The sequence below is a fragment of the Callorhinus ursinus genome, unplaced genomic scaffold (assembly GCF_003265705.2).
Source record: "Callorhinus ursinus isolate GAN/ISIS: 27379988/994484 unplaced genomic scaffold, GSC_fseal_2.0 scaffold2, whole genome shotgun sequence".
Taxonomy (NCBI): Eukaryota; Metazoa; Chordata; class Mammalia; order Carnivora; family Otariidae; genus Callorhinus; species Callorhinus ursinus.
The window spans coordinates 39,331,915-39,346,797 of record NW_027397064.1 but is presented as its reverse complement, the minus strand read 5'-3'; the positions used below and the strand labels follow the sequence as shown (position 1 = coordinate 39,346,797).

The 14,883-nt window shown below is 35.1% G+C and overlaps 1 long non-coding RNA gene and 1 pseudogene across 1 annotated transcript in view; one reads left to right on the top strand and one right to left on the bottom strand.

Moving 5' to 3' along the window:
- The window catches only part of LOC112840870 (uncharacterized), a 313,823-nt gene that overhangs the window by 251,519 nt on the left and 47,421 nt on the right, over positions 1–14,883 (top strand). The gene's annotated exons all lie outside the window — the stretch shown is intronic.
- Positions 430–1,181, bottom strand: LOC112807755 (small ribosomal subunit protein eS6-like; annotated as a pseudogene).

The following is a 14,883-nucleotide window of genomic DNA, read 5'->3' as shown; positions in this document are numbered from 1 at the left end:
ATAACAGTGATGTGGAGTGGGGGGTAGGTTAAGAAGATCTATACTGGGCATTCTTTGGTAAGAATCAAAAACTGTTATTTTTAAAAACAAAGATAATTTTATGTCAGTATAATGATATACCTAAGTAAATAATATGTTGTCAAAATATTTAAGTTTCAAATGTCTTTTATTACAACCCTTTTTCTTACCTTACTTACATTTTCAAAGTGCACCTAACTCACATATCAAAAAATTCTAACTTGTGTTGCTTTGCCAAGTCAGTAGCTGTCACTATCAATAAAGATAGAATATTGCTTAAGTCAATGTCCAGTTTTATGATGAGAGAAAATAAAATCTAGATGGAAGTAATAGAATTAACGGGCCCATGAAAATTACTTACAAAGGAAATAAATCCACTAAGAGATGTTAAATTCATATTCTATACCTGAGCTAGAGGTAGAAGCTCTCAGAGAGGACAGCCTCTGTCTCTTGGCAATCTGTTCCTGGTGTTTTTCTTTGGCCTCCTTCATTCTCTTGGCCAAAAGTTTAGCATATTCTGCAGCCTTTTCCTTATTTTTCTTAGTGCACTGCTTCTTCAAAGCAATATGCCGCCGTTTGCGCTGGAGGACTCGTGGAGTAACAAGACGCTGAATCTTAGGCGCTTTGGTTCTAGGTTTCTTCCCTTCTTTGTTTAGGGGCTTTCTCACAACATACTGGCGGACATCATCTTCTTTAGAGAGACTGAAAAGTTTGCGGATTCTGCTGGCTCTTTTGGGCCCCAGGCGACGAGGCACAGTAGTATCAGTGAGTCCAGGAATATCCTTCTCCCCTTTTTTTTCAATGACCAAGTTGAGAACACTGAGATTGGCATCCACAGTGCAACCCGGAACAGATTTGCGCTTTCTCTCTCCAGTCCGTCTTGGTCTATAGCAGGAATGCCCCTTACTCAGCAGCAGGCGGACACGACCATGGGTCAAGACACCCTGCTTCATGGGGAAGCCTTGTTTGTCATTGCCACCACTGATTCGGACCACATAACCCTTCCATTCTTCACCCAGAGAATCAGCAGCAACTTCTGTGGCCATATGCTTCTCATAAAAGGTATGAAGTTTGCGTCCATCGTCCACTTCAAGGAATTTCTGGCAGCCAGTAGCTGGGAAAGAGATGTTCAGCTTCATCCTGAAGCAGCCTACCGCCTCCGAGGTGCCAAGAAAAAGAGCTTTTTTTTTTTTAATGTGACACACTGGCAGAGCTCCTGGCAGCAACAGAACCAGACGGAATTTTTGAAGGCAAGTATAAAGAAAAGTAATCAAGACTCCGAATGAAGTCCACCATAAGTTTTGAACTTAAAGGGATGGAAGTATAATTAATAGATTACTGCATGTGTACCCACAATTTATTTTTATACTAGATTTATTTTATTCCATAAAAAAGATGAATTCAAGTATAATAAGTTACTTCAACTCCATAGCAGAGATGTATGTCTCTTCTGGAATTTATTTCTTTCATTACTATGTGAATATGAATTTCATCTTTAGAATTTGCAGCTTGTTGTCTCTTAAAATTATATAACTGGAGACACGACCATATATTATATCTCCTAGAAGCAAATGTCAGATGCGAAGTATAGTTTTTGTGGTGTTTAATTGCAAGCTGAAACATCTTTCTGGATTATTATAAAATATTGAATCAAATTTCATTTTAGAAAAATATAAGCAAAAATTCCAAATATTTTCAATTATTTATCATTTAAAATATCAATCATTGATACACATTGAATTCAATTACTTTAAAACTACCTTTAAGATTTGATTTTTTGAGGTAAAACAGCGATCAATCTACAGTTTAATAGTATTAATAATGTGTTAGTAACCAATCCTGTTGATGAATATGAATAAGAGCAGACATTTGGAAAACATGTTGTGATCACTAAAATTAAAAACTGAAAGTAACTTCTATATCTAATCAAATATTTATTTATTTTTAGAACGTCATTGTTCAGAACAATTATTTGGCATCGAGAGAGAATAGAACTTGAATAAGTGTTCTGTTTGTTATTCCTAACCTAAAACTCATGGTGGTGGTCAGTTGTGGAGTTATTTTCTCGGTATTTGGTGCTAAGCCAGTCATCTAGAGTTGTTAAAGCCTAAACCTACAACTCATAACTTGCCTGAATCTACTTTTCTCTTTTCACCTAGGGAAAATTTGTGGACTTTATTTTTACCAGCACTGCCTGAGGAAGGAATAATGATAGAGGTAAAATTACACTGAGTCTTTACAAAATGAATAGCATGTAGGTGAAAATGGAAAGGAAAACAGAAGATAGGTAGGTGCAGAAGCAGAAGAAAGACAAAGGACAGGAATGGCCCATGGGGCATTCAAGACAACAGTGAGCAAACAGCCTAGACCAGCATAAGGTGCACATAACATTGAACTGAGAGACCTTAAAATACTAGGCAAACTACATTTATATTTATCCTGAGAGCATTGTGGAATTATTTAAAATTGGGACATAGAGCTAAGGAAATAAAAGGTTAAACAATTTTTAATTTAATTTTAATTTTAAAAAATTAAATCTTATTTTAGGTACTATTCCTACTTAGATGGCTGTTCTCCAATTTCTTCTGCCAACATTTGCATGGACTGGAAGAAGGAGAAATTGATAGTGCAGAGATTAATTTAAAAAGCTATTGCCCCAGTCCTACTGTGAGGGATTGAAGAGCAAAACAACAGGAATTGTTACAGATAATGTGGATAGGAGGAAGATTTTCTGGCAGCGAGAGAATTGGGACATCTTTAATAGAAGTGACTTCTTAAAGAGAATAACAGTAAGTAGTTAAGAGAAATGCAGAATTCATTATAAAGTTGGAAAGGGAATGAGGAATATACTTGTCAAAGACAGAAGGAAGTGTTTAGTTTAGAAATTGTCAACATAAGTTGTTCAGTATAGAACTTGGATTTCATTTAGATAAAATACCTCAGTGACCATTTTGGATTGAAATATTTGGCCTAAAAATGCAACAAGCTTTGTGTAGGAAGGGATTGCTAGGTTAGGAGATCATATCATTGAAAACAATGAGTGAGAATTTACCTATGACAAGCATAGTCAGAGGCTAGAACCGCAGTGAAGTGTAATATTCAGCCATACACTATTTGTTATGTTCTCTTACCATTGTAATACCTCTCTGTACTCTCAAAATACACTAACACACTTTTTGGAAACAGTGTACTCCTGAGGGAGTTGCTCAACCTTGTGAAATGGTATTTATGGGGAGGGGTAGAATATAAAAGAGCCAAGATTAAAAATCCCACAGAAGCAAGAAACCCTAATCTGACATGATTTGAACATATATAGACCATCAGGAATCTTTAGAGACCCTGGAAGATTGGTATGAGTTCAAAGAGCTTAATTTAGGGGCACCTGGGTGGCTCAGTGGTTAGGCGTCTGCCTTCGGCTCAGGTCATGATCCCGGCGTCCTGGGATTGAGCCCCGCGTCGAGCTCCCTGCTCCGTGGAGAGCATGCTTCTCCCTCTCCCTCTGCCTGCCACTCACCTATTTGTGCTCTCTCTCTCTCTCTCTCTGTCAAACAAATAAATAAAATCTTAAAAAAAAAGAGAGAGCTTAATTTAAATATGAGTGTGTCAGCAGATCCCAGTACTTTAGAGGAACTCCAAACAACACTTGACCTTGAGGTTAAAGTGAAACCTTAGTCCTAGACAGGAAAAAATTGATAATAAAAAGATAATAAATTGTATACAAACTGTTCACAGAAAAGTCAAGGACAAATTGCTGAACCAAATTTTATAGGAGTTAAAATAAAGAAAGGAGACAGATATCCTATAAGCCTGAGGTTTCAGTAAGAAATGTGATCAAGGGGACCAACATAGGAGACCCAACACTCTGAGAAGGGAGGACAAGATGGGAAAGGAGTAAGGAGGCAAATCTCTGGACCTATTTTTTAACATAGACTGAACGAATTCTTCTTTCCCCCATGGGTTATTAAACACTTACATACTGAATTAAAGGCTTGATTAATTTAAAACACCAGGGTGGTGAAACCTTACAGAAGTGATTTTAGGGCATCAATAATTTAGTTCGTGGATGCAGACTAGACAGAGCATTTCAACATAGGAAATTCATTGTTGTTTTTGTTTTGTTGTGGTAGTAGTTTAAAGCAGAAATAATTTTAACATAATTTTCATAACTTATTCCTTAAAGAATTTAAGTTACTTCCTTTCTGTATGTTAATCCAGAAGCTACTTAGGATTATTATTTTCTTTATGGTACAGTACATGTAATTCCTAACCCAATAAAGAACAGTTTCAGTTTTTTAAAGCAGATTAAATACTAAAACACATCAGCTTTTATAACTTTTACATTCACTTTGTATTATTATAGAGTTTTTATAATAAATTGCGTTCATATGTTATCAATTATAGTTTAATATGTTTATCATTGAAATGTTCAATTCAGATAACAGCAAATAAATACAATGAAAAATTGATATTATAATCAAGTAAATTCCCCCATTTTCTAAGATCAGTGGAATTCTTATGTTTTATCAGTGATTTCTTCCTCAGTGTTCATGTGACTTTGAAGATTTAATAACTCTGGATACATATTTTATCATCAGTTTCAACAAGGTATATGAGGATAATATATAAGTGAAAGTAATGTTATAGATTCTTAAACCCAACTACCTACCAGAATCTAGTGATGTCTTCTTTAAAATTCCAGGTTACTGCAGCTGAACAGAAATTTAGGAATATGAATTTCTAGATATTGTGACCAGGAATCTGCCTTTTTACAAATGTTGTCTTGTTGATACTTCTGCTACTTGCTAGATAACTGGTGTTTATAACTAGTGGTAAGAAATACTAAGAAATTTGAAGGAAAAGCAACAGCATATGTATTTTGGCCATAAGCCATATTACTGCTACTATATTTTTTTGCATTACACAATTACTTTGATTTTTGAAATACTGAAGCATATATTAAGCATATAGTCATAGAGCCTTAAAATTGTTATCTGAAAACTGAAGATTAAAAATGAACTATTAGGTTCATTCTCAAGTAAAAATTTTTATTTATTTATTTATTCATTTATTTATTTGACAGAGAGAGACACAGTGAGAGAGGGAACACAAGCAGGGGGAGCGGGAGAGGGAGAAGCAGGCCTCCCGCCAAGCAGGGAGCCCGATGTGGGTCTCGATCCCAGGACCCTGGGATCGTGACCTGAGCCGAAGGCAGACGCTTAACGACTGAGCCACCCAGGCGCCCCTCAAGTAAAAATTTTTAAAACAGGAACCATAGGTGTATGTAACTGAAAGGAATTATGGAAAACTAAAATCCAACACATCCACTCAGCATCTAGGTAAGAAACCTGAAGACCAGAGAAGTAACTTATTTATTTTGCAATACAGCTAAATGGCATGTCTTCACTTTCACAGCAAAATATAGTGTTAAAGCTGGATGGTGATATATGTTTCAAGTAGAAGAGATATTCTAATGATAAAGTTTTAAAACAATAAATTGACTTTTATATTTAAAGGTGTAAATCAAACAAACAGTTTAAGACAACTTTGTTAGTTAATATTTGCTATGGGGCTGATTTTCTACTAGTTCCTTAAAAAGGTTTTCTTCTGTGCAACATGTAAATTTTATTTTTTTTAAGATTTTATTTATTCATTTGTGGGGCGCCTGGGTGGCTCAGTCCTAAGCGTCTGCCTTCAGCTCAGGTCATGGTCCCAGGGTTCTGGGATCGAGCCCCGCGTCCGGCTCCCTGATCAGTGAGAAGCCTGCTTCTCCCTCTCCCTCTGCCCCGGTTTGTCTTCCCTCTCTTGCTGTCTCTCTCTCTGTCAAATAAATAAATAAAATTTATAACAAAAAAAGATTTTATTTATTCATTTGAGAGAGAGACAGAGAGAGTACAAGCGGGGGGGGAGGAAGAGGGAGAAGCAGACTCCCCACTGAGCTGGGAGCCCAACATGGGGCTTTATCCCAGGACCCAGAGATCAGGACCTGAGTCGAGGGCAGACGCCCAACCATCTGAGCCACTCAGGTGCCCCTGTATATTTAATCATAAGTGTATCTGTAATCACTTTTTTTAGTTTGTTTCCTGCTGCATCTCTCAGCTTCCCACATTCTAAGTCCCCTTTACACACATACACAGTCAACCATTTAGTTTTAACACACTAAGATAAGCACTTACTATTTATGAATATTACCCCAGGGTCTAGCCTGTAATGTGGCAGGTTCTTAATAACTGTGGAATAACTTAATAAATGGATAAAATAAAATTCCAATTTATCTGATTTTCAACTCTAACTTGATTAATGTGTTCACATATAAAAAAATTATATACTTTTATATAAGAGCTGCATCTTTGTTTTTAAGCAGAATTTGTGATATCTTATTTGTGGAATAAACAAGATGTAGGAAATTCCAGTGAACAAATTAACATGATGATTTATCAAAAGAACTGGTTTAAAACCTAAATTTATTTCCCCACCATTAATCTTCTAAAATCTATACAATGTAAAATGTACTAAATTAAATTTACTACCTAGAACCTTCCAACTTCTAAAATTTTCTGGATCAGAACAAGTGATGTATCAACAAAAGTACAGATTTATCAACTCTGTCCACTGTGAACAGATGTTATTTTTTTATTATTATTATGGGACTTATATATTATCTCTTCAAACCTTTGAGTAAATGACTTTTTTTATTATTATGTTATGTTAATCACCATACATTACATCATTAGTTTTTGATGTAGTGTGCCATGATTCATTGTTTGCATATAACACCCAGTGCTCCATGCAGAACGTGCCCTCTTTAATACCTACCCATCACAGGCTAACCCATCTGCCCACCCCCTCCCCTCTAGAACCCTCAGTTTGTTTCTCAGAGTCCATAGCCTCATAGTCTAATCGTCTCCCCCTCCGATTTCCCTCCCTTCATTTTTCCTTTCCTGCTATCTTCTTCTGCTGCTTCTTCTTCTTCTTCTTCTTCTTTTAACATATAATGTATTATTTGTTTCAGAGGTACAGGTCTGTGATTCAACAGTCTTACACAATTCATAGCACTCACCATAGTACATACCCTACCCTGACTTTGAAACAGACATTCTGAATGTATCCATTTGGGTCCTACTTTGAAACAACTAACTATATAATATTGTAGCTGTAGATACTTTAGGAGGAAATAAGAATACTTGAACATTGGTCAGGTAGGAGATGATGCCTAGGAATTAATGTTAATTTTGCTCGGTGTAACAACGGCATTGCAGTTATAAAAGAACATGTTGACATTTCCTTTAGGCATTAGACTGAAATATTAGGGGGTGACACAATATGATGCTTGGGCATTGCTTTAAAGTACTCTTCAGAAGAACCTAAATGTTTCAAAATATTGATATGTCAAATCTGGCTTTTGAGCATATATTGCATTATACTTTTGTTTAGAAACTTGGAATTTTTCATAAAAATAATGTGGAGACAGTATTTGCCACAGATGATAGATGGGCCTAACAATTATTTTATAAAACTTTATTTCATCAAGAAAACTAAGGGAGAATATTTTTATTTATTCTTTTTTATGACCTTTGACTTTCCAGGAAATCCAGAACCAGTTGGATCTGGCTTGGTTGCAAACTGGAAAGCCTAACTTATATCCAATATTCATGTATTTATTCAATAAATACTTATTGGAATTCAGTCATATGTCAGGCACTGTTCTAGTAACATCAAAATAGATAAAACGCTTTGTTATAATGTAGCTCACATTTTGAACAGAGATGGTCTGTTCCATTTATCTTTCTTACAGTGAATTTCTCCCAACATATCTCCATTGTCTAGACTCACAATTCTTAAGCTCTTGTTCATGAATCCTCTATGTCTTATTATTAAATCAGATCGGATAGTCATCAATTTTAAAACAAGGAGAGAGTTTTTATTTCTAGTTGGCATGTAATATTTATTTCAAAATCTAATTCCTTGAGGAAAACTAACATTTTAAATTTTTATTGAATTATAGCTCTGCAAATAAAATAATTGCTATTTCTTTCCAATATGGCTATATTTTTACTTGTCTTCAAGAACAAACAAGTCCAGTAATTACATTCCATCTTTGTCTATAAGGAATTTCATTTAAGGACATGAGTCCTGATAAATATTGGAGAAAGACTTTTGACAAAAGATACTCTACTTTGAGATTAATGTACTAAATAAAGAATAAACTTAAAAGAGCAAAACTATATATTTACAGGATTTTTCCGGAACAATATTGAAAGGAATTACTATTATTACTTTAATAACCAATACTTATATAAATGAGAGTGATATATAATTTGGGCTGCATGATTAACATGTACAGTATATGGTCTATAAACTAGTTTAATATGAAAGTACTTTAATATGAAACTCCCTGCTCCTCGGGGAGCCTGCTTCTCCCTCTCCCACTCCCCCTGCTTGTGTTCCTTCTCTTGCTGTGTCTCTCTCTGTCAAAAAAAAATAAATAAAATCTTTAAAAAATATATTATCAATATTGGATTAAAAATACATTAGAAATATGTGGATATATACTTACATTTATGAAAAATAAACTTTTACTTTCTATTTTGTCTTATATCAAAACGTGGAAAAATTATAACTGCAGTAATAAAAATTTGCCTTTTATACCTTCACTCAGAAAATTGAATTATTTAACTGAAATTAATGATTTAAAAAATAAATGAAGAAAAGTTCTGACATCAGTTTGATATTTGTATTTGTCATACCTGCATAAACCATATAACGAAACAGAAGTTTTGCCATAGATAGAAAATTAAAAATAATATTCCATATTGAAAACCACCCACTGTAGAAATATTCACTAAGATAATTCCTACTTATACATAAGCCTTAAAATGAGCATTGCAATACAAAATAAATTTCCACTGAAAAAATATTCAATTAATTAATTTAATATCAAGTACTTTTTGCACTATTGACTATTTTCCATTTTCACAAGCATAAGTGATTTCATAAGCATAAACTTATTCATTTATCTTAAAGTTTAATGAAAAGCTTATTTAAAGAATGTTACTGTAAAAAAATGAACAAAATCACATTTATATAATATTTGCATTATTTTGTATACAATTATTTTAAAAAACTATATCTAGTCTTTCTTGCTTCTCAGATTTGTGAAGAAAAAGATTTCTGTTATTTTCCCTTGACAATAGAAGACTTTCGTCCAGTAAAGATATATCTGTAGGAAAGTACACCAATATTCTAACTCAGTGTGTATAGATAGATAGATATTTGTATATGTATGTACTTCTAAATTAAAACCTATTGAGAATATTTTTTTAATTTATCTTTTGGTTTTCAAACTGTCAAGAGTTCTATCCACTCATAGAAGTAATAAAACTGTTAGAAAAAATTTGTTAAGTGTGTCATTCTTGTCTTCCATATCCTTCCTAATTTTGTGTCGGAGGGAGATATTTTAAATCTCCCATTATGTTAATGGATCAGTCAACATTTTTGTCAACTTCTTCCCATTCTTGTTTTATATTGTGTAACTATATTGTGATGTTTATACTGATGCCAATCACAATGTTTCCGAACTATTTGTTGATGTAAATAAATAGGACTGAACTCAACTACAAAATGGGAGAGACAACTTGATAGGATAAACATTTTTATTTCCACTTGCATGCTGCTAGGAGACACACTTAAACATAGTTGAAAATATAATTTTATAAATAAATTAAAGACTTGAACTGGCCATCACTGAGCTGCAGAAATGGTATGTTTCCATGACAGAAGTGGGGGGTAGAGGATATACTGGGGAAAATCAGCTACTCACCTGGTGGTAGGTTGTTGCATAGGAAAACTTCTACCATGAAGGGCAGAACTTTGTTCTCAATGAAATAAACTTACCCTTAATATGGATTTGCCTTCCTGCCCTCAGTGCTTCTGTCAAAAGCACTTTCTGTGGACTTCAGAATGCATAATTCACTGGGCTGTAATTCTACATGGGTATTGCTTCTGACCAAAGAATGCATTTTTAGTAAAAGAAGTGTAACTCCGTGATCATGAATTTTTTTGCTTATTCTATGTAATAATTTACCTCAAACTTATAAATTTAAAATGACAAACACTGGGGCGCCTGGGTGGCTCAGTTGGTTAAGTGACTGCTTTCGGCTCAGGTCATGATCCCAGGGTCCTGGGATCGAGCCCCGCATCGGGCTCCCTGCTCCTCGGGGAGCCTGCTTCTCCCTCTCCCACTCCGCCTGCTTGTGTTCCTGCTCTTGCTGTGTCTCTCTCTGTCAAAAAAATAAATAAAATCTTTTTAAAAGAAAGTAAAATAAAATGACAAACATTTCTTTTCCTACACATTTTCTGGAGGTCAGAAACCGAGAAAGTGCTGGTGGTTCTGATTCAGGGTTTCTAATAGGTATCTCTCATGAGTGTCACTCTGGAGGATCTGCTTCAAATGCTCACAGGTCTGTTAGCTGCAGGCTTCAATTCTTTGCTATCTGGGACTCTCCACTGAGCTGCTTATAATATGACTTCTCCCAGACAAAGTGACAGGCCAGCAGGAAGCCATAGACTCATATAACTTAATCTTGTGTGACATACCATCACTCATGCATATTCTATTTTTTATACAGAATAACTCTGGCCTGGTACATGAGACGGAACTATATATGGTGTAATACCAGGAGGCAGACTTATTGGGGGCCATCTTGAAAAGTGGTTACCATACTAGTCTTACCTTGTTCCATACATCTGGTAATAGTTGGCCTTTATAACAGTGGTTTGAGTTTTTGAAGACTTAGTTATGGCCCTAGTGGGTAGCAATACATTGTGGGGCAAAATTAAGGCCCTCTGGAATGCAGTATATGCTCTCTATCCATAACGAGCATATTGTGCCTCTGCTTACATTGATGGGATTCATGGATAGAAGAATCAAGGATGGAAACTGGAATGCCTTTTTTTTTTAAGATTTTTTTAATTTATTTGACAGAGAGAGACACAGAGAGAGAGGGAATACAAGCAGGGGGAATGGGAGAGGGAGAGGCAGGCTTCCCGTTGAGCAGAGAGCCCGATGCGGGGCTCGATCCCAGGACCCTGGGACCATGACCTGAGCCGAAGGCAGACGCTTAAAGACTGAGCCACTCAGGTGCCCCGGAAACTGGAATGTCTTATCTCACTATTACCTCTTACTATCTGCTAGGAAATGTTTGCTCCACAACTTTGGTGTCTGTAAGTGCCAGAATTCAAAAACCTGAATACCAGGGAACTCCAATGTCTGAGGGAAGGAGGAGATAGGTAACCTAATTCAAGAAGAGAAAGAGAATTCATGTTTCCTCTGTCTTTTTTTGTTTTATTTGGGTCCTCAAAGTAGTAGATGATGCCCACCCATACTGGTGAGGGCAGATTTTCTTTACTAGGATTACTGATTTATTGCTAATCTCTTCCTGGCACACCCTCACAGACACACAGAGAAATGTTTTACAGATATCCAGACATTCCTCAGACCAGTCAAGTTACAAATAATATTAACCATCAGAGTAATTATGGAATTGTACCAAATATATTTCACAACTTTTTATTTCTTTAATTTTTGTAAAAGAGTGTAGTCACTAAATTGGGTCATTTCCACAGTGAATTAAGGTACCATAAAAGTGTGAACAGAATTCTTTTTTTTTTTTAAGATTTTATTTATTTGACAGAGAGAGACACAGCGAGAGAGGGAACACAAGCAAGGAGCGGGAGAGGGAGAAGCAGGCTTCCTGCAGAGCAGGGAGCCCGATGCGGGGCTCAATCCCAGGACACTGGGATCATGACCTGAGCTGAAGCCAGACGCTTAACAACTGAGCCACCCAGGTGCCCCAAAGTGTGAACAGAATTCTTAAAGCTACTAAAAGGGACTTTTAAGATCTTCTTTATCTCACTTAAATTGCAATACAATGTAAAATGTACAATTTTCACATTAATTATTAAAATATGGGCTATTAGAATTAACTTAGGTCCTGTTATTTGTTTAAGGTTTTTTTGCATGGAATGCCAAAAACATTTTTTCCTACAGTCTCTGCACAGGGTAAATATTTTAATATTTGAGAACAAGGCAGATACTAGTATTAGTAATAAATATTTTGAACAAACATATTTTTTATTTATTTTTTTTATTTTTTATTTTTTATTTTTTAAAGATTTTATTTATTTATTTGAGAGAGAATGAGAGATAGAGAGCATGAGAGGGAAGAGGGTCAGAGGAAGAAGCAGACTCCCTGCTGAGCAGGGAGCCCGATGCGGGACTCGATCCCGGGACTCCAGGATCATGACCTGAGCCGAAGGCAGTCGCTTAACCAACTGAGCCACCCAGGCGCCCCAAACATATTTTTTTAATTTATAGGTTTTTTTTTTTAACTTTCAGTCAGTCATATCTCTCCTAAAAGCTAAGAAATATATAAGGGCCTTTCCTGAAACAAAAGGGGTTGTTAAAAAATGCACACGTATATAGCTCTCATTTTTTCAACTTCCTTTATAGATAGGCATGAAGAATTATTAATTTTTCTTTATTCAAATATTTGTGTTCACCATTTCTGTAATGTTCTAGAGTAATTCATAGGCCAACTTTAATTATATGACCAAATATAGCTTATTTTTACAATGTCATGCGATATTATTTTATTTTATTTCATAGAGAAAATATCTTTTAATAAATTTAAGTCATTTACAAATGTATATATTTCAAAAAACAGTTGGATCTATTATAACAATTGCATGAAAATATTCCTCATTTTCATATGAGTAAAGACTTAAGTTTGTCACTCAAATTATGTGATCTATCATTTTGAAAAATAATATTGAATTAGTAAAGTGTATGTTACTTAAAAAAAAACAGGGTCATAAGTCATACACATGTCCCTTATATAGGAAGCAATTTCCTTACTTCCATAGAGAACAGAATGGAAAAAAAGAGGAGACAATATCTCAGAACTAATTAAACTATTTATAAATGTAAGACTACTACTATTAATAAAAATAAAGACACATGACATTTTTGATTGCTTACTATTTCCACTTACTCCATATTTTCTTTTTTTTTGTCTTCCCCGTTTTTTTATGTTATGTTAATCACCATACATTACATCATTAGTTTTTGATGTAGCGTTTCATGATTCATTGTTTGCTTACTCCATATTTTCATGTTTATAAAACAAACCAATTGTAGGTTATAGGATTTATTCCTTCATTATATTGGTAAGGACATTAAAGTTTAGAATGGTTAGAAAATGTTTTGAACCTATATCTCAATCACCCCGAGCTTTAACTTTGAATTTCTACACCACCTGGCTGTTGACAATATTTATGTAGGGGTTTATGTTTTGCAAATCACTTAAGATAAATTGGTTGATCATCACAATATAATCTTGAGCTAATATAAGAGTATGATTATTATCATTTTATAGATGGAAAACATTAGTCCTAAAGAATTATTCCCCAACCCTCTCCACCTCCTCAAAAGACATGTATCACATGACCTCACTGATATGAGGAATTCTTAATCTCAGGAAACAAACTGAGTGTTACTGGAGTGGTTGGGGGTGGGAGGGATGGGGTGGCTGGGTGATAGACATTGGGGAGGGTATGTGCTACGGTGAGCGCTGTGAGTTGTGCAAGACTGTTGAATCACAGATCTGTACTTCTGAAACAAATAACGCAACATATTTTAAGAAAAAAGAAAAAAGAAAAAGAAGATAACAGGAGAGGAAGAAAAGGGGAGTATATCAGAGGGGGAGACGAACCATGAGAGACTATGGACTCTGAAAAACAAACTGAGGGTTCTAGAGGGGAGGGGGGAGGGGGATGGGTTAGCCTGGTGATGGTTATTGAAGAGGGCACGTTCTGCATGGAGCACTGGGTGTTATGAACAAACAATGAATCACGGAACACTGCATCAAAAACTAATGATGTAATATATGGTGATTAACATAACAATAAAAAATTTTAAAAAAAAGCGTGGATTGTAAGTGGCAAAACCAATAATGAAAATCCTAAGATAGTGACTCTTTCCTCAGAATAACATTTCAAAAAGTACTTAAATAACAATCTACACTTTAGATTTCCAGCCTCCAGATATTTTGGGGGGCGGGGAGTTAGGAGAGGTTTCCTGTAAACAGGTAAAATCAAGATATCCCATGTTAAATATAAATACCTCCTAGAGTGTCGACAGTCTTCAGTGGTGTCCTATCATCTACCCAGAGGAGAAAATACCAACAGTCCTGAATTTCTTGTAAGGTTATTCACAACCTGACCTTGGCCATCTTGCTACCTTTGTCTGCTGTCACTCTCACAAATCTGCACTTCTTAAATATATTTTCACCTTATTCTGCAACATTTCAGATTCATCTCTAAGGTTTCAGAAACTTCTCACTGGCCGGAAAGCATCATGAGGATATGGACAGCATTCTCATAAAATAGAGTCTAGTAAATAAATATGATAGGAATTCTTACATTTATATTTCTATTTGAACTTATTCAGAGTCATTATCTTTGCCTACATCAAGAGGTATAAAACAAAATAATTTTCCATTTGATATAAGAAAATAATCTAGGCAGGTTCAATAATAGATCATTTGTATCTATCATGCTGTGGGGTAGTAGGAAAAAAAAGACAGAAGAAAAAATCAAGAAAAAGAATATTTTAGGCAGCAAGAATACCAGGTTTAAAGACATGGAGGTGTGAGAGAAGTTAGTGATTTTGACAGTAAGTACTTTAGAATGAATGTTTAGTACTTTAGAATGAATGAGATGAGACTAAGAAACTACAAGACCAGAATTTGAGAGGCATTGTATTTAGTGTTTTCCTGTAGATATGAATGCCATTGAAATGTACTTATT